Source organism: Symphalangus syndactylus, chromosome 22 (genome assembly GCF_028878055.3).
Source record: "Symphalangus syndactylus isolate Jambi chromosome 22, NHGRI_mSymSyn1-v2.1_pri, whole genome shotgun sequence".
In the NCBI taxonomy this organism is placed as follows: domain Eukaryota; kingdom Metazoa; phylum Chordata; class Mammalia; order Primates; family Hylobatidae; genus Symphalangus; species Symphalangus syndactylus.
This window is the reverse complement of record NC_072444.2, coordinates 50246895-50268923: the sequence shown is the minus strand read 5'-3', so window position 1 is coordinate 50268923 and position 22029 is coordinate 50246895. Positions and strand designations below refer to the sequence as shown.

Here is a 22029-nt window from a genome sequence, read left to right as displayed (position 1 = left end):
CCCCGGCGGCGTTCGGGTCCCTCTGCGTCCCCCGGCAGGGAGCGGGCGGGCTGGCTGGCGGGTTCTTGGGGCCCGGGTGTGCCCGCACCGTGCGCGCGGGGGCGCTGCGCCGTCCGGCGGCGCTGATGGATTGCAGGAGTGCCGGCGCTCGCCAGCCGAGGCAGCACGGCTCCGCGGACTTTTTTTCAAACTCCCATCAATGAGACTTCGAGGAGGAGCGGGCGGCGGCGGCGACTGCGGACGCGGAGGAAGGCCAGGAGCCGCAGGAGGAGCCGGAGGAAAGAGCGCGGGCCGCGCGGCGCGCCGGAGCCTCGGGAAGCCGCCTGCTCGCCGGCGGTAGGAGCTGCGCGGCGCCCGCCCGCCTCTCGGTCCCCTCTCTTGCCTGGCCCGCCCCGCCCCGGCTGGTCGGAGCCCTGGCACAAGGCAGCCAGCCGAGGGTCGCCGCGCCAGCCAAGGTGGGATGGGGGCCCACAGCCACCGCCCGGCGCCCGAGAGGCCACCTGCGTGCTAGAGGCAAACTTTTGTCTCCCTCGGTAAAGTTGCATTGGCCTTCTTTTGCTTGCTTTTCGTGGCGAAGCGCCTCCCACCTCGGCCAAGCGCGGGCCGACTGGGATGCTGCGCCGTCTCGGGGGGTCCCTCGGCCGGGTACCGGCGCCTAGGCCTTGGGATCGGGGCACTGGGCTTCGGGGGACTAGAGGCTAGTAGGCGCGACCCCGCTTGGGGCTCTGGACAAGCAGGGCGGGGACGTAAGGAGAGTCTTGGGGCTTGGAGCTCGTGGCCCGAGGTCGATGTTGCACCCTCTCCCTACCTGGGGGAGAGCACCACTCTTCTCGGGGTGCACAGCGGGCCGGCCTTCGCGCGCCGGCGGGGGCTGTTTTTTCAGGGGGTGGAGGGTGGGCTCGGAGGCTGGGATGCTCCGAAGCTGCCGTAGGTGGGCATGGGAGCGTGTCTGCGGGCGTACTGAGCGCGGAGGGGCTGCAGCCAGCCACTTGAGAACTTCAAACTCCACTTCTCCGCGCTGCGCGTCCCGGAGCCCTGCCTTTCTTTCTTCCTTCCTCACTCCTTCCTCCCCCTCGCCGGGCCCGGCCGCCCCCTCCCCCTCTGCTGGGCTCTCCTCCTCGGCCCCCCCTCTTTGCCTCTCTCCTCCTCCTCTCCTGCCCTCAGCCCTGAGATCCGCTTGACTTCCCAAAGGGATCCGCACGTAATCCTTTGCCGGGTCCTCCGGTTCCCCCCGACCACCTCACTTTCATCCCTACCCCCTACTCATCGTCTCCCCCCACCCCCGACAATCTCTCAACAAGTATATTTGCTGAGGAATTTGAAAAATCCACTACTGCAACTTGATCTGTATGTGATGGATGGGGAGAGGCGCGGAGAGAGTTGGGCGCCAATCCTATTAAGGGTTTAGAGAGGGGAGTCTTTTCCCCGGACCGGGCGGGGGCGGGGAGCTGGGAGGGAGCGTGTGCTTGCGTGTGTGAGTGTGAGCGCGCCCGCCGCGCCGGGGAGCTGGGAGTCCACCCAGCTCGGCGCCTTTTCAGCCCGGCGGTAACTGCTGTCATTTCCTAGGAAACCCGACTTTTACCGCGCGGGGAGCTGGGGATGGAGCCCGTGCGCCTCACCCTGGGTGATCAGTCGCTGAGGCTCTCGGGGACCTCGAGCCCCCCCGCAGGGTGCCTCTCTCCACTACCTTCTCTTTTGTGTAATTGTTCTGTGGCTCCTGGAGTTGATCCCAGCTGGAAAAGTAGACCTGTCCCTACTGTCTGGTCCCGCGCCCTGGGCGTCTTGTAGGCGCCCCTCTGTCCCCCAGCCCGGGCATCCCGCTCGGTGCGCGACCTCTGGCACGGGCTTTGCAGCTCGGTGGCCGCAGCGGTGTCCCGGGCCCCCTCTCCGCCGCCCTTGCCGGGCGTGTGAAGGTTTAATCCCGACAGCTTCAGATAAAGGGAGCAGTTGTAAAACGCTCATAGGCTGTTTGCAGACGAGGCTCTGGGGGATGTAGGAGAATTTGAAAGTAAACGTTTCCCTCGCAAGCGGCATAAAATAGTGTTTAAATAAATATTGTATTGGCATGCTCAGGGGGCTCGGTGCCAAAAAGTAAAGTAAATAAACTGTGAAATCCAAAATATACAGCGGGGAAAGCGGAGGAATAGGCGGGTTTGTCACAGGCCTCCCTGATGAGACCAGTTTGTTCCAGCCATCTCACCTGCCAGCTTTCTCTCCGCCCATTTCCTTACCTTGCTGGGAGTTCCCTTGGCTGGGTTTCCCTGTGTCTGGGGGCAGGCCCTCCCTGGGGCCTGGGAACGGCTTTGCAGTTGCTTGTTTAGAGGGAAGCTCACGGTGTGGCTACCTGGGCCAGACTCCGCAGGGAGGGGGGACACCCTGGCTATGCCTGGCCGCTTTGAGTTTGGAGGCTCTTTATTTAGGCTTTTGCCAGCTTCTGGTCTGTCCTGGGGCAGTCATTCTAGAATGTGGAATCCAGATCCATCAGGGGCCTTCTCTTCTTTTTGACTATGCTTCTTGTGCCTCTTTCTTCACCGTTCTTGCTTTTGTTTTCCTAGACTTGCTGCTTCTCTCTTGAGGGTTACAGGAAATTGTGGAGATATTTTTCCCTGGGATTCGAATTCCACTCAAGCCCAGCCATATGGAAAGTTGTCGCTTGTCTGATGAGTTTTAAAGTTAATTATATTCGGTAAGATTTAGGGTGGTTTTATTTTCTCCTCTGCTTCGAGAAATATGCCAGCTTCATGAAATTGTTTCGCGATTTTAGGGGATTTAAGCTAATAAAGGGAACATCCTGCATTTGAAAGAGCCCCAGCTGCCCAGGAGGTATCCCTCAGGTGAACCAGCCTTCAGCTGGGCTAGCATCTGAGTGAGAGACTGTGCTCAGAGCAGTCTATTTGCAAAGCCTCTTGGAGAGAATTAGAATTATAGGTAGAAAGAGTTAGAATGATAGTAGAAAGAGCCTCCCAAGCCACCGAGGAAGAAGGTAAGACTGCTAGAGATGGTTTTATCCTCTGTGGGAATTGATTTGACTGAATTTGCAGAGGGTTCAGATTCCTTCAGCAGAGACTTCCGGGCTGCTCCCAAACTCACTCTGCTCCGGCCTTGAAGGGAACTGTTGTCTCGTGGCTTCATTGAAGCTTGTGTGGAGTTAACGAGGCCCTTGTGGCCAGGCAGCCTTGGAGTGGAGTGCCACTTCACTCTCCCAGGGATGCTCTGGTCCACTGGCGGAGAGAGCACCGAATGGAGAGTCAATCCTTTGACTTGCTTGGTCAGAAGAGGGGGCCGCAGGGCTTCTGGTCAGCGGCTCATTGCCTGGCTGCGGGGGTCTTGGGGACTGTGTACTGTAGCTGGCTTGTTTGCACTGCAGACTGAAAAATACACAAATACTTCACGCTTTTTGTACTCCCACAAGTGCCCTGTACACAGTGTAGCCCCTGGGGCTGGATTAGCAAACCAGGGATTCAGCAGGCAGGCAGACAAAATTGGATATTTGCCTAATAAACACCCTTCTTCCATCGTCCCCCACCCCCGCCCCGGGGGTACTTCAGGGGAAAACTTCACTCCACAGATGCCAGCAGTTCCCTTTAAATGGGAGTAGGAGGTTGTCATGTGCACTTTGAAAGCCTGTGTGACCCCCTCACACCCAGCTGGCTTGTTAAAGCCTAGAATCGGAGTCCTACATCCTTGTGTACTCTCTGGGTAGGGCAGCTGGCCTTTTCCTGGGGAAAGTGTGTTTAGCCCAGCTTCCTTTCATCTGCATGGCGCTTGCGGCAGGGAGGTGGAGCAAACCAGCCTTGCTTCTTGGAGGCTGTGGGGAGGAGAAAGGGGTCTACCTGGGCCAGAGCCTGTTTCCTAGTGGACAAGGGGCAGCCAGGCCAGGTGGACCTCGCTGTGGACAGCTGCAGCTGTTCCCGCTGGGCCAGGGCCCTTTGAAAAGGAACCCGGGGGAGCACTTCCCCCCTTTCTTCTTTTCACCAAGTGTCAGCGGCATGGACAAGTGAAACACGTGAAGAATGCCAAAGAGAGAAACAGTGTTCTCAGATTCCAGAAAATTCAGAGGCAGAATAGGTGATTGTACCAACAACCAGAATGTACAGTGATTTCAGTTGCTCCTGAAATTGCTCCTGTACTTCTAAAGAAATCGGGGAGGAAAAACTGCTCTCTAATTGTTTCCTCAGGCTTGTTTAACAGATTTGAGAAAGGGTCATCCGACATTGATGTTTGAGAGTGTCCTTTGAAAAAGAGTGGCACCTTCAACACTTTTCTGGTTTTCAAATAAACACACAACACCGGATTCAACATTAATCATTTTCTCTAAAATTAATTTGAGGGTTTGCTGTGGAATATCAAGAATTAAAAAAAATAAATCATTGATTATTATTTTTAGGTTTAGAGGATGACAAAAGCATCCTTAACCCACGAAAGTGTATTTAAAACCTGGGAAAATGCACAGATGATAACAGTATATTTTCTGCGCATTTAATATCTTACTTTCCCCCAATTCTTTCATCAGCACAGTAATTCTCAATAATCCTGTTTGTGTTGTTTCTGGTTTCTTAAAAAACATACGCATGGGGGAAAGTAACTCATTTAAGATGTGACCAAAGAGTACTTATTACACTGTTTTGGGGATTTGAGTTTAAATTGAATAATGTTTTGTGTGTGTGCTTGCACATGTGTGTTGTTTAAAAAAAAAACAGGTTGCTGGGAAGTGTGTTTTAACTGTGAGTGCCGGGTTTCAGCTATTAGCATAAGAAAAAAAGTTTTAGTGCGTTTGCCATTGTCTTGAATGAAGAGTTCAGCAAAGGGAAGGAAAGCCGCAAAAGGGTGATGGTCCATTGAGATTCTTCTGCAGCCCCGAGCTGGTCATCTGCCTCTGAAATCTGTGATCGGATATCACTTTTATCTCGCTTTTCCATTCTCTGGCCTTTTTCACACGTTCACTTTTGTCAAGGTTTATTGATTATGTTTTCTTCTCTACAAATCTGTGGAAAATTTAATGAACCAAAAACAGCAGTGAAATAAAGGGGACTTTTTATTCATTAGCACGGGATTGGGATTGATTCTCCTCTTTGGGCAGCCGAGGGCCCCAGGCCTCCTGCAGGCAGCTAGAGGGAGGAGGGAGGGTGGCCCGGCTGCGGGCTGAGGCGGGGACTCTACAGGCCTGTGGCCTCCAGGCTGAGCAGCACGGGCGCAGCCCTGCACTCCTGTCCCAAGTGAACTCTGAAAGCTTGTCCGCGATGGCTGTGCCGGTTGAGCCTGTATGCAACCACGCCGCAGCCCTCACCCGCCATGTCCTCCTGGGTCCTGGTTCAGTGGGCTTGGGGGAGGTGGGGCGGGGGGGTGTTGTTTGTATTTCCCAGACTTACAAAGCATTTGAGTGCTGGGCCTTCCCTGGGACACAGTTAAGTATCTCCCTTCCTCCAGACCCAGCTCAAACCTGTAATTAAGCAAAGCCCCTGATGTGATTACGCTTTGCTGACTCGGCTGGGTTTGGAGCCATTCCCTCTAGGAAACAGGGTGAACTCTTGCTCTTCCCAGAGGTTTCCTGGGCAGCTTGTGGTGCACCTCTATTGTACACATGTCCGCCTGTCCCCCTTCTTTGGCTCTCTTCCTCTCCAGCTATCCGTCCTTTCTTTCTTTTTCTTTCTCCTTCCGCCTTCTCTCTCTTCTGTCCTGCCCCCACCCCGTCTTCTCTCTGGGTCTCTCCTTTCTCTCCCTCTCCGTTCTCTCTCCCCGTCTCCTTCTCTTTCCCTCCGTTTCCCCCGCCTTCTCTCTCCCTCTCTTTTCTATCTTTTCTCATCTTTTCCCATCTTTCCCTCCCGTGCGCTCCGCCCCTCCCCGCCCCCGCCGTCTGGACCTTCCCCTCCCTCCGCGCCGGCTTTTCCGCCCCGCGGAGCGCTGGCGGGCGAGGCCGCGTGTCCGGGCGGCGCCGACCGTGCCGCGGCCGGGGAACATTCCGTGCCCCGAGCGCCCCGGGCCCGCGGCTGCGGCCCTCCCACCTGCGCGCCGGCCTGGTTTGCAGCTCCCGAACAATGGCCACATTGTCGCGGCCGCACACCGGCCGCCGCCGGCGAGTGGCGGGAGGCCGGACTCTGCTCGTGGCGAGTCGGGAAGAAAGCCAGCGGGCCAAGTCCCCACAGCCGCGCCCGGAGCGCGCGAGCGGCTCCCACCCGGGAAGGGCGCGGGTTCCGAGGGGCGCCCTGGGTCTTCCTCGACCCGGTTTCCCATTGGCCTGCCCTCTTGCCTGCTTCCCCAGGAGGAGTTTCCAGTTGCCTTTACAGCTGGCGAAGTGAATGAGAGCACTCCACAGGAGCCGGGAGAGAGAGCGGCCCCGTGACCAAACTTTTGATGGCGTCTGAAACTTTTTCTGTAAGGCATCTGCAGACAGTAATCACTAAGGCCGCCTTCTGCCCTTTGTCCACTCCCGGCGACGGGAAAGGAAGGGTGGTCCTCTCTTGCATTCGTCTTGACCTGTAGGGATTCGAAACCTCTAAGCGCTCAGAAAAAAGATCTTTGAATGCCTGATGTTAAAAGAGCATCCCTGGGTCCAAGATAGCCCCTTCAGCAGACGCTTAGCAATGCTTCTTTGTGTGCTGGACAATGCAGTAAGTCAGCCAGACTTTTGAGCCACATTTATAAGGAACTGTAAGGGCCGCTCAAGTACACTTGTGCTAAGTTGAATTGATTGAAATTTAATGGCGGTTAGTGGCGAAGAATGGTAATGATTTTCCAGCGTATCTTTGGCATACTTGACATTAATAACTGGAGTGTGTGTGTACGCACGCCGAGAGCCCGCCACACACGTGAGGCCGTAGCATTATTCATTTTCCGAGGTGCCAGTCCTTTCTCTCCTCAAATCCTTTTCCGTCTCACCATAATTCAGTTGTTAGGATGACTTTTTTAAAAAAAAAAGGAAAGAGGGAAAGAGAAAAATCTTTCTCCACTGAGCGCGTACATCATGTCAACATAATTTTGAGCTCATGATTTCTTTTCAATTCCTACATAAATCAGCTTCTAATATATAGAATGTGATGAATTTGTTTTAGCTGCCACCATGAATTAGTGTTATGCAAATAGAAGCTGTGCAGGTGAAATGATTTACTTAATAATTTCAACTTCTAATATTTAAACTCATTCATTATGTTGGAGTTAAAAAAAGCAAGTCCATATTTTTAAACCTGAGATGGGGAGATTAGTATGCAAATATTTGCAGTGCAGCAGCCCTTGATGACCAGAAAAGAGCTCTTAATTTGTTGATTCTCTGGGAATCTGCAGCTCACCATACCAAGTGGCCTAAGGAGCAGGGGAAAGAAGGCTTACCAAGTTTTGTCTGGGGGAGGACACAAATGCATTTACGTATTCCATCGTGACCATCAATGTACCATATCCAGTGGGACTGAACTCTCTCTGCTTTGGGGACCAAGGAAGGCTTCCCATTTGAATTCATCTTGAAGAATAACTGTAACTGCCAGGTAGAGAAGGGTAAAGGGCTCTGATGTGCCACCTCCCCCTTCCCCTTCCTGCTTCATTGTCCTTTGTCCTTTGCTAGTTAAGACCATTTTAACACTGTACTTCCAGGGTTTTGGGAGGCTGAGATGGGAGGATTGCTGGAGGCCAGGAGTTCGAGGCCAGCCTGGGCAACATAGCGATACGCTGTCTCTACAAAAAATAAAAATAAAAAAAGAAATCATCTTAAGAGCCAGTCATTAAATACCTGCCTATGAAGGTGACCCTGGTGTAGAAAGTTGGGCCAGAGGACTACCCAGATAACTGTTAGGAAGACTTTCTTATATATACCATCCTTTCTGGCTGTTTTCCTCTGAAAGAAGCTGAGGAAATGCACAGGAGTGATGGATGGCTGCACTATAAAGATAATTAGCCCGAACCCCTTGGAGTTATTCCCAGGGACAGGGAGACCCAGTCACTCAATAGCTGGATGACCCTGTGCAAGTTGCTTTGCCTATCTCTGGGAGGGGGGTGGGGCTTGGTAGATGTCATCTCTCAGGTCCTGCCAGCTTCAAAACCCTCAGAGCTAGCACACCCTGCCCGCTGGACAGCCGTCTCTAAGAGTCAAGACAGTGGGTAGGGTGGGAAGATCAGAGTCTGGAGAAAGGGAGGGTCTTGGGTACCCTCTGGGGAGAGTTGGGTGCCTCTCAAGGAATATGTCCTGCCTCTCCTTGCTGGCCACTCTTCCTAGCCAGCCGCTGTGCTCAGGTACCTCTGGGATGTGGTCACAGGGTCAGTGTAAATGGGAGTGGCCTTGGGAACATTGGTAGAGAGCTGGAAGCTTGTGATGGTCTTTTCAGACTTTCCCCGAGGCTGAAGATCAGTGAAAGAAGGGCTGACACATAAATTTGTCTTGGATCTCTGAAGATGATAAGGGTGGAGTTTTGACTTCACTTCTCAAAAAATTGAGGTCGTTGCAGTCTGATGACAGGTTGAAGGCACATCACTCAGACGTTTCTGCAGACAGCCGTGGGTTGTGCTGTCATGATACATTGTGTGTGTCCAGGCAGTGACAGTATATTTAGGGCTGGCCCTCGCTGTCTGTGGAGATCAAGGTGAGGGGACATCTCTGGTGCTCTTGGGCTTGAGAGAATGCATATGTTGCCTTGTTTATGTACTCAAAGAAAAAATTGGACTCAGTAGCTACTCAGTTACTTCCATACTTTTCAGGTATGTGAATCAACAGTTGGAACAGGATTGTAGGGTTTGAATGTAATTCAGGTACATTCATCTACCGAAGATGTGGTACATAATATAGTAATTTACATACACAGTATAGTATGTTAGATTACCCTTCCTGCTGTTCAGTGTGAATGAGGGATGTGCAACATGTGTATTTATGCTGATAGACATTTATATGGCTAAAACTTTAACTACCAGATTCCTTTAGAATTAGATTTTTTTCTTCTCCTAAAATGTGCTTGTACCCAAGAACAAGAAATTAGTTAATAGAGGCACATCTGAGAATAAGGCTGCAAAGGTCTCTAGGTGGGGTTCATGGGCCTCCTGCATGGGATTCAGGTGGGAAGCTTGTTAAATATTGCAGAATCTTAGGTTCCCCAGGGAGAACCCATTGAATGAGAACTCCTGCAGAATGGGTCCAGGAATCTGCATTTTATCCAGGATTTTTAGGGTGGGGTGATGAGGAATAATGTCTTTTTACTGTGATGTCCCTCAGATCTGGGACAGTCCAGGAATGGATTATCAGCCAATTGCAGCACTTGCAGCTGCCTGGACAGCTGTTGCAGCAAGGAAACTAGCTGAAAACAGAGGTGCTTCTGCTCCAAAACAGCTCTGAGAAGTAGGCTCTAGGGCAGGGTCTCTCTTTCACAGGACAGTGGCTGAGACTGTAAGGTGGCTCTGGTGGTTACTTGCTTTTACTGGCCCCCAAGAGAAGCAAGAGAGTATATGAAGTTAACATGTTGGTTTATGTGCTGTAGGTTGTGTCCCAAGTGTCCCTGGGATGCCTCCTTTCTTTTTCCATGTAAGGAACTGCAGCACCATCAGGATGCTTTGTGGCTGAAGTGGGACCAGTTTGGCATTGGACAGTTTGAGTAGGTCTTTTGGAAGTTTGACTCACACTTAGGTTTGGTTGAAGGGCCTACCCTGTGGACACCTTTATGGTCCCTAAGAAAAGTAGGAAGGAGACAGATTGTCCGATAGGAGTGAAGTTGCAGGAGAGGATGCTGTGTGGTGGCGTCAGGCCTGGGAGCTGGAAGGAGCCTGCCCTGAGGGTGAGCAGAGCCCTCACTCATGATCAGGGGCCTGGGAACAGACTTTTCCTGTCACTGCTGTCCTGCAGGCCTTGGAGACCTGGGCTCTTCCACACCCGCAGCTGTCACCATGTGGGGTGGCTTCTGGGACTTCGATTCGTACAGTTCTGCACTGCAGACTTCATTTGCTTGATGCTAATGTTATAAGTGCACGTGGGCCAGGACTTCAAGAGTGCATGGAAGAACACATTGGAAACATCTGAAATTGTGATGTGGGTGGGTCCTCATCCACCCTGCAGCTGGTTCACCTGGTGGCCATGTGGTGGGATTTTCTGGTCTGAAGAGGCTCAGGATTCCTTCTGTCCACATTTTTGCACTTCTTCTGTGCAGGCAGACATGTACGGTAGATTGCAGGCTCTTGCTGACACTAGGGGCCCCATGAGAAGGGAGGTGGGATGTGGGCTGGTGCAATTTCCATCTCATTTGGGTCTCTGGTCTGCAAGACCTGGGTGCCGCATCCTTCTGCAGGTGCAGCCCTCAGCCCCTGGGCCCGTAGGACCTGGTGCCCAGCCCAGCTGTTTTACCAAGAGCAGCGGAGGCCCCTTGATCCAGTGCATTGCTTCTTCAGTGCCATCTCTTTCCGTCTTCAAGGGGCCACCTTGCATGGGTGGTCAGGAAAAGCTGGAGCGGGGCTCAGCTTACAAAAGATTGACAGCTCCTTTGGAAGCCTGGGTGGGCTGGGCTTCTGGGTCCCAAGCCTGCCCTGGTGGTGGAAGACCTGTTCTCATGCTTACAGTGATTGTGGCAGTGGGAAGTGAAGCTCCCAGACCAGTGCCTGGCAGCCTTGTGGAGCATCTGTGTCCACCTTGAGCTGCACCCCCCCAGAAGCTGCCCAGCCACCTGCCCAGCCAGAAAGTAGAAGGCCTAAGAGAGGCCTGGGTCTCTCCACTCCCCAGCCAACTCTCCTCCCCTGTGGGTGCCTCTGGTTTCCCCAGTGGCCCAGGGCCATGCCTATCCCTCTTTCTTCTGCTTCTGTTTTCTTGGGTTTTCCTTTATTTAAGTTTGAAGATCCATCTCTTTGCTGGGCTCTGGTCTCTGTATTCAAGGTCTGGACTCTGGTTTAGCACTTGGATTCAAGCAAACCTCTTTCTCCTGATGTAAAAATACTAAAAACAGCAGCAAAACATTATTTGCCCCCAAAGATTTTAAAATGAAGACATACCTTTTTATTGAAAATGTAAAATAAGGAGAAGCAGAAAAGGGAAAACTTGGTTAAATTTCCTCCCAGTCTCTTTTTTAATATAAATTTTTTTTTCTCTATCCTTTCTTACAAAATTGAGGTTACATTAATACATAATCCATTATATCATGGAGATCTTTCATGTTATTAATAATTTTTGTTAGTGTGATTTTTATTGGCTACATAATATCCCTTTGTCTGCCTCTCTTGTATTTTATTTTATCATCCTTATACCATTGGGCATTTAGATTGTTCCTAGTTTTTGTTATTATAGATAATACTGGGATAGACATCCTTGTGTCTGAATGTTTACCTGAAATTCTATTTCCTTAAATAGATTCCCAAAAGTGGAATAACTTAGCTAGAATATTTGGACAGCTGTTTTTCAGGCCGTTGTTAGGCCTTAATGGAGTTCCAGCAGTATATACCTAGCTTTGGGGAAGAGATGGGAGGTGCTAGCTAGAGGTTTTCAGAACAGCTATGTACAAGTCAACGTAAGACAATTACTGAGGGCCTTCTGCATGCTCAGACACACGCAAGCCACTTGCAAAATAGGGCCTCAGTTTGCAGATGGGTAAGCAGGGCCTCAGAGACACTGGCAAATCTCCATGTTCACCTGGGCAGTGGGGGCAGAGCTCTGAGCAGAATCAGGTTTGCTGACCCCCAAGCAGGACCCTCTCCCAGAGTTGGCTCCTGAGGGCTGCCCTGGGAGCAGCTGGTTTGCCTCAAGCAAGGGCTGTAGCACTGATTTCTCAACTGGGCAGTGTCTCCAGGGGGCATTTGACCTGTCTGGAGACATTTTAGGGGAATGCTATTGGTATTTAGTGGGTACAGGCCAGGGATGCTGCTAAACATCCTGTAAACCACAAGGCAGCCCACGACAAAGAATTTTCAGCCCAAATGTCAGCAGTGCTGCTCTCCAGAAACTCTGGGTGGGGGCACATCATAGGGGACCCCCCCCCTACTGACACAACAGGACTCTGCCACTGGGGCTTCCCAGGGACTCCGACAGTGGGGCTGTCAAAGCAGGCAGCAGTACTTTATTCAAACCTAGTTCTCACACCAGGCTGGAAATCTTAAACCTTTTCTGTGCCTTGAATTTGAAACAGTGTGGCAGGTGCCATCAAGAGGAATTCCTTGTGTAATCCATCAGTCAATCAGCCAGTACTTACTGGAACATCTGTTATGTGCCTGGCACTTATTAAGCTCACGGCTGTAGGCACACCTTGCTAACTTGGTTACGGAGCCGGCAGTCTCCGAAATCCCAGCAGGTTTCTCAAATGTGCGTCTTCCTCCTCATCCCCCTTGCCTAGGAGGGAGCCTACTTTAGGAAAGGCATGATCTGGAAAGGCATCGTGGGAATATTGGCCAGGAGCAGGAATTGCCCCCAAACTGTTTTCCCCAAGACCCTGGATAGGTCTGTTTTCCTGGCTCCAGGCTGACAAATTTCCACTTCACAATGAACTTTCTGTTGAGCTATGCCTGCAGCTACTAGTCAGAGAATGCAGAGTTCTGTCAGTATAATGAAAAGCCCCAGAGTGAAGGCCTTGAGCAGTGGCTCTTTTAATTAACCAATTTGCCTGAGCAGTTTGGAAGGCTTCCTCCAAGAGAGGGCCAGACTGGGTCTTCCATAAGGAGGACTTTGCCAGCAGAGGGGTCGGGGAAGGAAGGGCAGAGGAACTCATAGGGCAAGTGCTGGACAGGGTGTGGCATTTCTGGAGCCTCTGGTATGTGGGAGGGTCAGCGTGGGGTTGCCTCCAAGGGGCGGCTTTGTGGTCCCCCAGGGTGACTCCTCTGCCTATCCATGGTTTAGCTTCAGGTCATGGGACATAAATGTGCAGAGGGCCCAGGTTCTTTCCGAGGCTGGAACATTTGGGATCCTGATGTGCAGCAATGCGATTGATCATCAGCTTTGCCTTCTTATTCTCCCCATCTTGGGTTTTAGCTCAGTTTCTAAAGTTATATGTTTCTGTCTGGTGGGTGGTGGTTCTCAGAATGCTCTCTACTATGATCCCCAGTCAAGATTATAGATTGAGATTAAGATTTTAGTGATCTTGCATTCTCCATCCATCCATCCATCCGTCCATCCATCCTCAATCCATCATCATCCATCTATCCATCCACCCATTCATCCATCCATCTACCCATCCATCCATCCATCCATCCACCCATGCTTCCACCCATCCACCCATCCATCCATCATACATTCATTGACTGCAAGGATTTTAAAGGCCTTTGCTGTTGGTCCTTGGTGTACCCTTCCTCCCCATCCATGAAGCCAAGGGTCATGTCCTCTGTAAAGTATTTCCTACTACAGCCCTAGGCTCTCACTTGTCTCTGGGATTTCCCTTGCTTATAACACTCATTAATACTGCCTTGCCACTGTCTGTTTATTTGTGCTTAACACATGTTTGTTTATAAATGAATTTTGGGAAATGTTTCAAGGGAAGAAAATGGCATTTTTCCATTTTCTTTGACATCTCTCTTAAAAAATATAAGTTAACCAGGTAGTCTCCAGATTGACCTCCTTGGTTTGAGAAAGCGAGCACAATTGTTAATTAGTGATTAGTTTTAATATAGTAGAGCTGTATTTAAAAAAAAATCTAAGCATGTGGTATAGTTCATTTGGACCCCACACATAATCTCTTTGTACAATATTCTTATGCCCTTTGGAGGGATCTTAGGTGGGGGGCAGGATGTTTTGGTGGATGAGGAATTGGAAACTTGGTGAGATAAGCAGAGTTCCAGGCTGGCTTTGCCTGTGAGTTAACATGAGACCTCAGGCGGCAGGCCATTGTGCCTCTCTGGGTCTCCGCTTGTTCATTTCTCAGGACAAATCTTTTCTAGGACTCTGTAAGCTATGACAGTCAAAGCCTGGGATCATAATTGCTCTGTTCGTGATTACAGAGGGTTGTATTTGGAGTTTTTAGACTCATTGACCGTCATCTCACTGATGTACTTGAATAAGGCAGCAGCCCCTGACCTTAGTAGTCCCTCGGGAAGTGCTCATGTCTTTAAATGCTGTTGCATCATCTCAAGAGGGGGGCCTTGGAGACCAAGTGCCGCATCAGCCCCCACCACTAGGTATAGGACATGTATCATGCAGTGGTGACAGCCTGATGCAGTCAGTATTATCACTAGCATTTTACAGATGCCACTGAGGCTTTGTGGTTTTATTGGAGTTGCTTTAAGTCCCAAAGATAGAACATCAACGTCATAGCTCCCTCTCCTCCCTGGGGTCTGTTTCTCATCCACCAGGATATCCACAGGGACATGAGGCTCTGCCTCATCCTCTGGGGGGAGGGCAGGGCACAGGCTTTGTCTCAGCAGAGACACCCTCTGCCTGGGTGGCCCCATGTGTCCCTGTCATGAGCCTCAGCACCTCCCACTCCAGGAGGAGGTCCACTCATTCCTTCTGTGTCCCCAGCTCTCTGAGAGAGGGCTGAGGCTAGTTCTTTCCCAGGCTAGCTCAATACCCCCTTTCGGGGGCAAGTTTGGGTGCTGCACTTCCACATAAGCCAGCAGGGCATCAGTTTGGCCCCAGAGCCAGTGCTCCCCCGAGGGGGACTGTCCAGCTGTGGCATGGCCATTGGGAAGGGACAGGTGCATCAGCACCTTCATTGGGAAGATTCTGTGGAGCAAGGGGCTCAGAGCAGGCACTGGAGATAGACTGCAAATCCAGCTCTGGCCTGCCATCTTCTCATCTGTAAAATGAGGATAACTCTAAGACCCATCTCAAAGGGTTAGAGGTAAAAGAGTTAGTATGAGACAAGTACCTGGTGCATAGTAAGCATACAGTAAATCTTGGTTGTTATTATTAAAAAGGCAGTCTGTGTGGGCACGATATATTTGGCAGCTACCACTCTAGTGACTCATTTGGGCTCTCGTTAGGCAAAGTCCTCATTCTCATTTAGCACGCGCTGCTGGTTTACACCATAGTTCCCATCTTGCTGGGCCTTAAGAAGGAAAGACATCCCGGCAGGGAGCAGAGCCTGCCCTTCTCAGAACCTGGATACTTCTGCGCTCTTTTCTGTGGCCAGGAAAGGGGTCCGACGTTTACCAGGGAGCGCTTCTAAGATGTGCCTGGTACAGCATTTTACCCTTCCACCTTCATGGTGCTGGAGGCTGCACTGGGCCCGAGGGGGATGCCTCAGTACCACCTGCCTCTACCTTGCTCTGCAGAGGCCTCTCCAAAGCGGGCCTTCCAGCCAGATCCCTCTGGAAGCCAGGATGGTGGCCCCCAACTCTGCTCCAGCTGTGGAGACTGTTGCCGGTTGGAAAAGGTACACGTGGCCTCCTGAGGGTACTGACTGTGTGGCTCCCACAGGGCCAGCCCCCTGCAGCTACTCAATGTGAATTCTGAAGGATAGGACAGCTGGAAACGGCCCCGGAAGGATCCCTTGCCCAAAATTGGCCTTTTCTCATCTTTACCCCAACTTAGGGATCATGATGGCCCAAATATTAAAATAACATTTGTTCTTCTAGATTTTTTTTTCTGTTTTATCTTTTGGGCCTGTTTAATTCTAGTCTTCTTTTTCCCTGTGAATATTTATCCTTTCCACCGTTCTCCCCTTCCCCCCAAACTTTACAGATTTTAGATTGTATGGTTTACAGTTTTGCATCTCGTACTTTTTACTTAATACTTTTTGATAAGCATTTGTAGTGGCCCTGACAAAATGATTACTCTATTTTGGACATAAAAGCCAATTTTTCTTTATCATAAGTAATTATTCTCCAAACACCCTTGTATATAAATACTCTGAGATTATTAGTGTGCATAACTTTCTCTTTTAAATAAAAGCAGATCCTTTATAAAATAATTATGAGAAAATTCTTTAAAAGAGGAAAAGAAGGCATTCTGGACTCCAGGCCCACGTTGGTGTTCTCTGTGGGTAATGCCCTAGCATCTTGGTGAGTTCCTTCTCGGCCTTTCTCTATTTATGTTTATGAATATCTTCTGGGCTCTTGGGATCATAGCACACATATTGTTTTGCAATCTTAACACTGTATTAGTGTCATGTTTTCCCACAGATACATCTTTGACCACATTGTTTGAATACATTTCTAGAGGTAGAATTCTTGATCAAAGGTGAGATCACGTTTAAGGCTCTTTATTCGTGTTTCTGGGCAAGTGATTAAAAATGTAACTACCAAGGGGAAGGCGGCCCATGAAGCCAGTTTCTTTCTGATGCAAATGTAATAAAGATACAAAAGGTTAAACCTACAGAAATGTATAGTGTTGAGTGAGCAGGAACCCCACTAGAGAGAACGGCTGATAGTGAGTATGCCTGTGTCTCCATTTCTCCATTGATATAGACCAGTGTTTTATTATTATCATTTATTTTTACACCAGTGGGATCATACTACTACAGTGTTTGGCAGTTTGCTTTCTTTGTGGTCATTTAGCAATATGTCTTGGCATTCTATCCACATGTGTACATGTATGTATATGTGTGTAGATCAACTTCACTCACTTTATTTCTCGCCTATCTTTAATTTTTTTTTTTTTTTTTTTTTTTGAGACAGAGTCTCTCTCTGTTGCCCAGGCTGGAGTGCAGTGGCATCATCTTGGCTCACTGCAACCTCTGCCTCCTGGGTTCAAGCTGTTCTCCTGCCTCAGCCTCCCGAGTAGCTGGACCACAGGCACCTGCCACCATGCTTGGCTAACTTTTTTGTGTTTTTAGTAGAGATGGGGTTTCACCGTGTTAGCCAGGATGGTCTCAATCTCCTGACCTCGTGATCCGCCCACCTCAGTCTCCTAAAGTGCTGGGATTACAGGAGTGAGCCACCGCACCTGGCCCTATCTTTAATTTTTATTTATACTTATTTATTGAATAGTAATATACCTACATGGTTAATAATTTCAGAAAGCATGAAGGTTATACATACATTATAAAGTTTTCGTACCACTGCTGTAGCCCAGCCACCCAAAACCTCTCAAGAATGCTAGTTTTTTGTGTATCCTTCCTGAAATAAGTTTTGTGTAAGTGGCATGGAAATGAGTATATATAATCTTTTTTACTTTTTTGTACACAAATGGAAGCATATTTTACAGCCTGTATTGGAACTTGCCTTTTTCACTCACCTTTTCCTGTAAGCACATAAACAGCTTCCCATTCCATGTGTCTGGGTGGGATACCACTGTATAACCATACAGTGGTATGGTTATACATACCATCGGTTATTTAGTAGCTATTGATGAACATTTGCCACTATAAACAAGGTTGCATTGAATAACCTTATGTCATTTCACATACATGAATATCTCTTTGTAGATAAATTCCTAGAACTTCTGGGTGTAAAACTTCTGGGTATAAGGGTGGGTGTTTTTTTTTTCTGTACTTTTTTTTTTTTTTTTTTTTTGAGACAGAGTCTCACTCTGTCACCCAGTCTGGAGAGTGCAGTGGCACAATCTCAGCTCACTGCAACTTCTGCCTCCCGGTTCAAGGGATTCGCGTGCCTCAGCCTCCCAAGTAGCTGGGATTATAGGCGTCTGCCACCACGCCCAGCTAATTTTTGTATTTTCAGTAGAGACATGGTTTCGCCATGTTAGCCAGGCTAGTTTCAAACTCGTGACTTCAGGTGATCTACCTGCATCGACCTCTGAAAGTGCTGGGATTACAGGTGTGAGCCACTGTGCCTGGCCTCTCTACGGATTTTAATCTTTGCAATTTGATAGAAGAAAAAATCTGGTTGTTTCGATTTTCATTTTTTAGCATCAGTAATATTAAATATTTAAATACTTTATTTTCCATTGTATTTCCCTGTGTGTTTGTTAGTTGCTTGTGTTTCTTAGCAATTTTTCCATCAGTGTCTTTGTTTTTTCTTAAAGATTTGTATGTTTATCATAAATTAAAGCTATTTCCAGTCTGGGTGCGATGGCTCATGCCTGTAATCCCAGCACTTTGGGAGGCCGAGGCGGGCGGATCAGGAGGTCAGGAGATCAAGACCATCCTGGCTAACACGGTGAAACCCCATCTCTACTAAAAATACAAAAAATTAGCCGGGCGTGGTGGCGGGCGCCTGTAGTCTCAGCTACTCGGGAGGCTGAGGCAGGAGAATGGCAGGAACCCGGGAGGCGGAGCTTGCAGTGATCTTGGCTCACGCCACTGCACTCCAGCCTGGCCAACAGAGGGAGACTCCATCTCAAAAAAAAAAAAAAAATCTATTTCCTCTGCTTCTCACATGTTACAAACGTTTTTTTCTTGTGCCATCTCTATTAAAATCGTGTTTATGTTTATAGATTTAGGGGTACAAGTGCCGTGTTGTTATGTGGATATATTGCGTAGTGGTAAAGTCTGGGATTTTAGTGTAACCATCACCGGATAGGGTACATTATAACCATTTGGTAATTTCTCATAAGGGTGGGTATTTTTGTACTTTAGACAGATATTGGTAAATCACTTTCCACAGAAGTTTACAGTCCCACCAGCAACGTACAAGAGTGCTTATCTGCCCATATCCACATCAACAGGGAGTGTTATCAAACTTGTCGATCCTTGCCAATCTGATAGTTGGAAGAGAAACTACGTTTCCAGCGGAGTTTTCTAAAAAATGTACAGTTTGATAAAGTTTGACTTGGTGTGCAAACCATCACCATAATCAAGATAACGGACATATCCATCATCCGCAGAAGTTTCCTCATGCCCCTCTGTAATCTGTCCCCCCACCCCACCCCCTGGCCTTCCCTGGCAACCACTGATCTGCTTCATTTTCCAGAGCTTATAAAAGTGGAACCACACAGGATGTCCTCATTTTTGTCTGGCTTCTTTCGCCACAGTTATTTTGGAATTCATCCATATTGCTGCACGTATCAATAGTTTATTCATTTTTATTGCTGAGTAGTAGTTCATCATATGGATATATCATAATTTGTTTATCCAGATGCCTGTTGATGGACATTTAGGTTGTTTCCAGTTTTGGGCTATTACAAGTGAGGCTGCTTTGACCATTTCTGTATAAGTCATTGTATGTACATATGCTTTCCTTTTCTCTTGGGTAAACATCGAGGAGTAGAATGCCTGGATCATACGGTAGGTGTGTCTGGGTCAGAGGGTTGGTGTATTTAACCTTTCTTTTTTTTTTTAAAGACAGAGTTTCACTCTTGTTGCCCAGGCTGGAGTGTAATGGCGCAATCTTGGCTCACTGCAACCCCCGCCTCCGGGTGCAAACGATTCTCCTGCCTCAGCCTCCCAAGTAGCTGGGATTATAGGCGCCCACCACCATGCCCAGCTAATTTTTGTATTTTTAGTAGAGACGGGTTTCACCATGTTGGCCAGGCCAGTCTTGAACTCCCGACCTCAAATGGTCTACCCGCCTTGGCCTCCCCAAGTGCTGAGATTACAGGCATTAGACACCACACACAGCCTATTTAACTTTTTAAGTAACCACAAAATTGTTTAATAAAGCAGCTGCACCATTTTATATTCCCACCAATGGTATATGAGAGTTCCATTCCTACCACATCCTAGGTAACACTTGGAATAGTCTTTTGAATTTTAGCCACTTCTATAGGTGTATAGTGATATATTATTGTGGTTTTAACTTGCATTTTCTTAATGACTAGTGATGTGATTCTTTTGGTGTGCTTTATTGCCACCTGTATATTGTCTTTAGTGAAAAGTCTAAGAAAATCTTTTGCTCAATTTTTTTTTTTAACATGGGTTGGTGGTTTTCTTATTGCTCAGTTTTGAGAATTCTTTATATATTTTGGATAGAAGTCTTTTGCAGATATCCCAGCCTGTGACTTATCTTTTCATTTTCCTAAGAGTGTCTTTTGTAGACTAAATGATTTTAGTTTTGATGAACTCCAGTTTATCAAATTTTTCTTTTATAGATCATGCATTTGGAATTGTATCTAAGAAGTATTTGCCTAAATTGAAGTCACAAAGAGTTTCTCTTATGTTTTCTTTTAAGAAGTATTAAAGTTTTAGGTTTTAAATTTAATATATGATATATATTAAATTAAGTTAATATTTGTATATAGTACAAAGTGTGTATCAAAGTTCTTTTAAAAAATTGTTCCAGCACCATTCGTTGAAAAGATTATTCTGCATCAAGTTGCCTTTGCACCTTTGTAAAAAATCTGCTTCCCATATATGTGTGGGCCTATTCTGGACTTTCTGTTCTGTTCTTTTGATCTATTTGTGTATATTGACACTGACAGCACACTTTCTTGGTTATTGTAGCTTTATAACAAGTCTTGAAGTCAGGTAGCTTAGCTCTCTAAGTATTCTTTTTCTTTTTCAGAGTTTGCATTCTAGGTCCTTTGCATTTTCATATGAATTTTGGAATCATCTTGGCAATCTCTCCTAAAAACCCTGCTTTTAAGATTTTGATTGAGATTGTGGTGAATGTAGATGTATTTGGAGAGAATTGACATCTTAATAATATTGAGTAATCTGGCCCATGATCAAGGTATGTCCTTCCATTTATTTACATCTTCTTCATATTCTCCTAGCAATGTTTTATAACTTTTAGTGTACAAGTACTGTACATCTTTTTTCAGATTTATGCTAAGATATTTTATGTTTTTTGATACTGTTGTATTATTTTAAAATTTCAATTTGCTAATATTAAAGAATATAATTGGTTTATGTATATTGCTTTTATATCCTGCTTTTTGTAGATTTTATCAGATTTTATACATAAGTGTTTATGTCATCAGTGAATACAGATAGTTTTACTTCTTCCTTTATAATCTGAATTCCTTTTATTTAGTTTTTTGCCTTTCACTGGCTACAACCTGCAGTACAATGTTGCCTAGAGGTAGTGAGAGTTCTTATCTTGTTTTTGATCTTAGATTGGATAACATAATAAATTTCATTAATTGGTTTTCAACTGTTAAAACAATTCTTTAAAATTTCTTTTGTGTATTTTGAAACTCTGTTATTAGGTGCATAGATGTTTAGGATTGTCATGGTATCAAATGACTTTCTTTATCATCTCTGCTAGTATTCCTTGTTCTGGCTGCTTTTATGATTTTCTGTGGGTTTGTAGTTTTTATCAAATTTGGAAAATTTTTAGCTTTTATGTCTTTAAATATTTCTTCTTTCTATCCTCTATGTTCCACTTCTCCTTTGGGGACTCCAGTTACATGTATATTAGGCAGCTTGAAGTTGTCCCACAGCTTATATGCTCTTTTTTAATTGTTTTCCTCTGACTATAATACCAGATAGTTTTTATTGCTATTTCTTCAAGTTCACAGATCTTTTTTCTTCAATGTCTGGATCTACCACCAATTCCACCTAGTGATTTTTCATCTCTAGAAGTTTGATTGGGTCATTTTATATCTTCCATGTCTCCACTTAACTCTTTGGACACAGGAATTCAGTTATAACTACTGTTTTCATGCTCTCATCTGCCAATTCTGACATTTGTACCTGCTCTGGCTCAGTTTTGATTGATGTTTATTTTCCTCATGTACTTTTCTGCTTTTTTTTTTGGCATGTCTGGTAATCTTTGCTAGATGCTAGAATATTGTAAGTTTTATCTTATTGGGTGTTGAATATTTTTGTCTTACTATAAATATTCTTGAGCTTTCTTCTAGGATATGATTGATTTACTTGGAAAGTTTAATCTTTTTAGATTTGTTAGATGGGACCAGAGCCTAGGGCTAATAATTCCTTGCTTTGAGGTAAAATCCTTCAGAGTTCTCTACCCAAGGCTGTGTGACTTTTGAGGTTTTCCAGTCTGGCTGGTGGGCATAGGCACTGGCCTTGTCTACACTGGGCACCCTTCCCTCTCATCCTCTCAGCTGGTTCTTTTCCTGGCCTTGGGGAAAGAACAGTATGTGCTGATTCTATTCTGCAGTGCCCCAGGGGGACCCCCTGCAAGCTCACCAACATTCCCCTTCTGTTCAGCTTTGCCCACTGGTCTGGTGTTCTGCCATGCAAAACCCTAGTTACCCTGGTCTCCCTCCCCTCCAACTCCATCTCCATCTCCTTAACTCGGGAATCCACCAGGCTCTGCTTGAGTTACCCCTCCCCGTACCGTGGCCTGGAAACACTCTCTGGACAAGAAGCTGGGGCAGGCTAAGGATCACCTCTTTGGTTTTCCTTCCTTCAT

At 47.5% G+C, this 22029-nt stretch overlaps 1 protein-coding gene across 1 annotated transcript in view; it reads left to right on the top strand.

Moving 5' to 3' along the window:
* The first annotated feature begins 214 nt into the window (after positions 1-214).
* The window catches only part of GLI2 (GLI family zinc finger 2), a 255998-nt gene continuing 234183 nt past the window's right edge, over positions 215-22029 (top strand). The window contains exon 1 of the mRNA XM_055262031.2: positions 215-533. The gene's annotated coding sequence lies outside the window, so the exon portion shown is untranslated. The remainder of the gene's footprint in view (positions 534-22029) is intronic.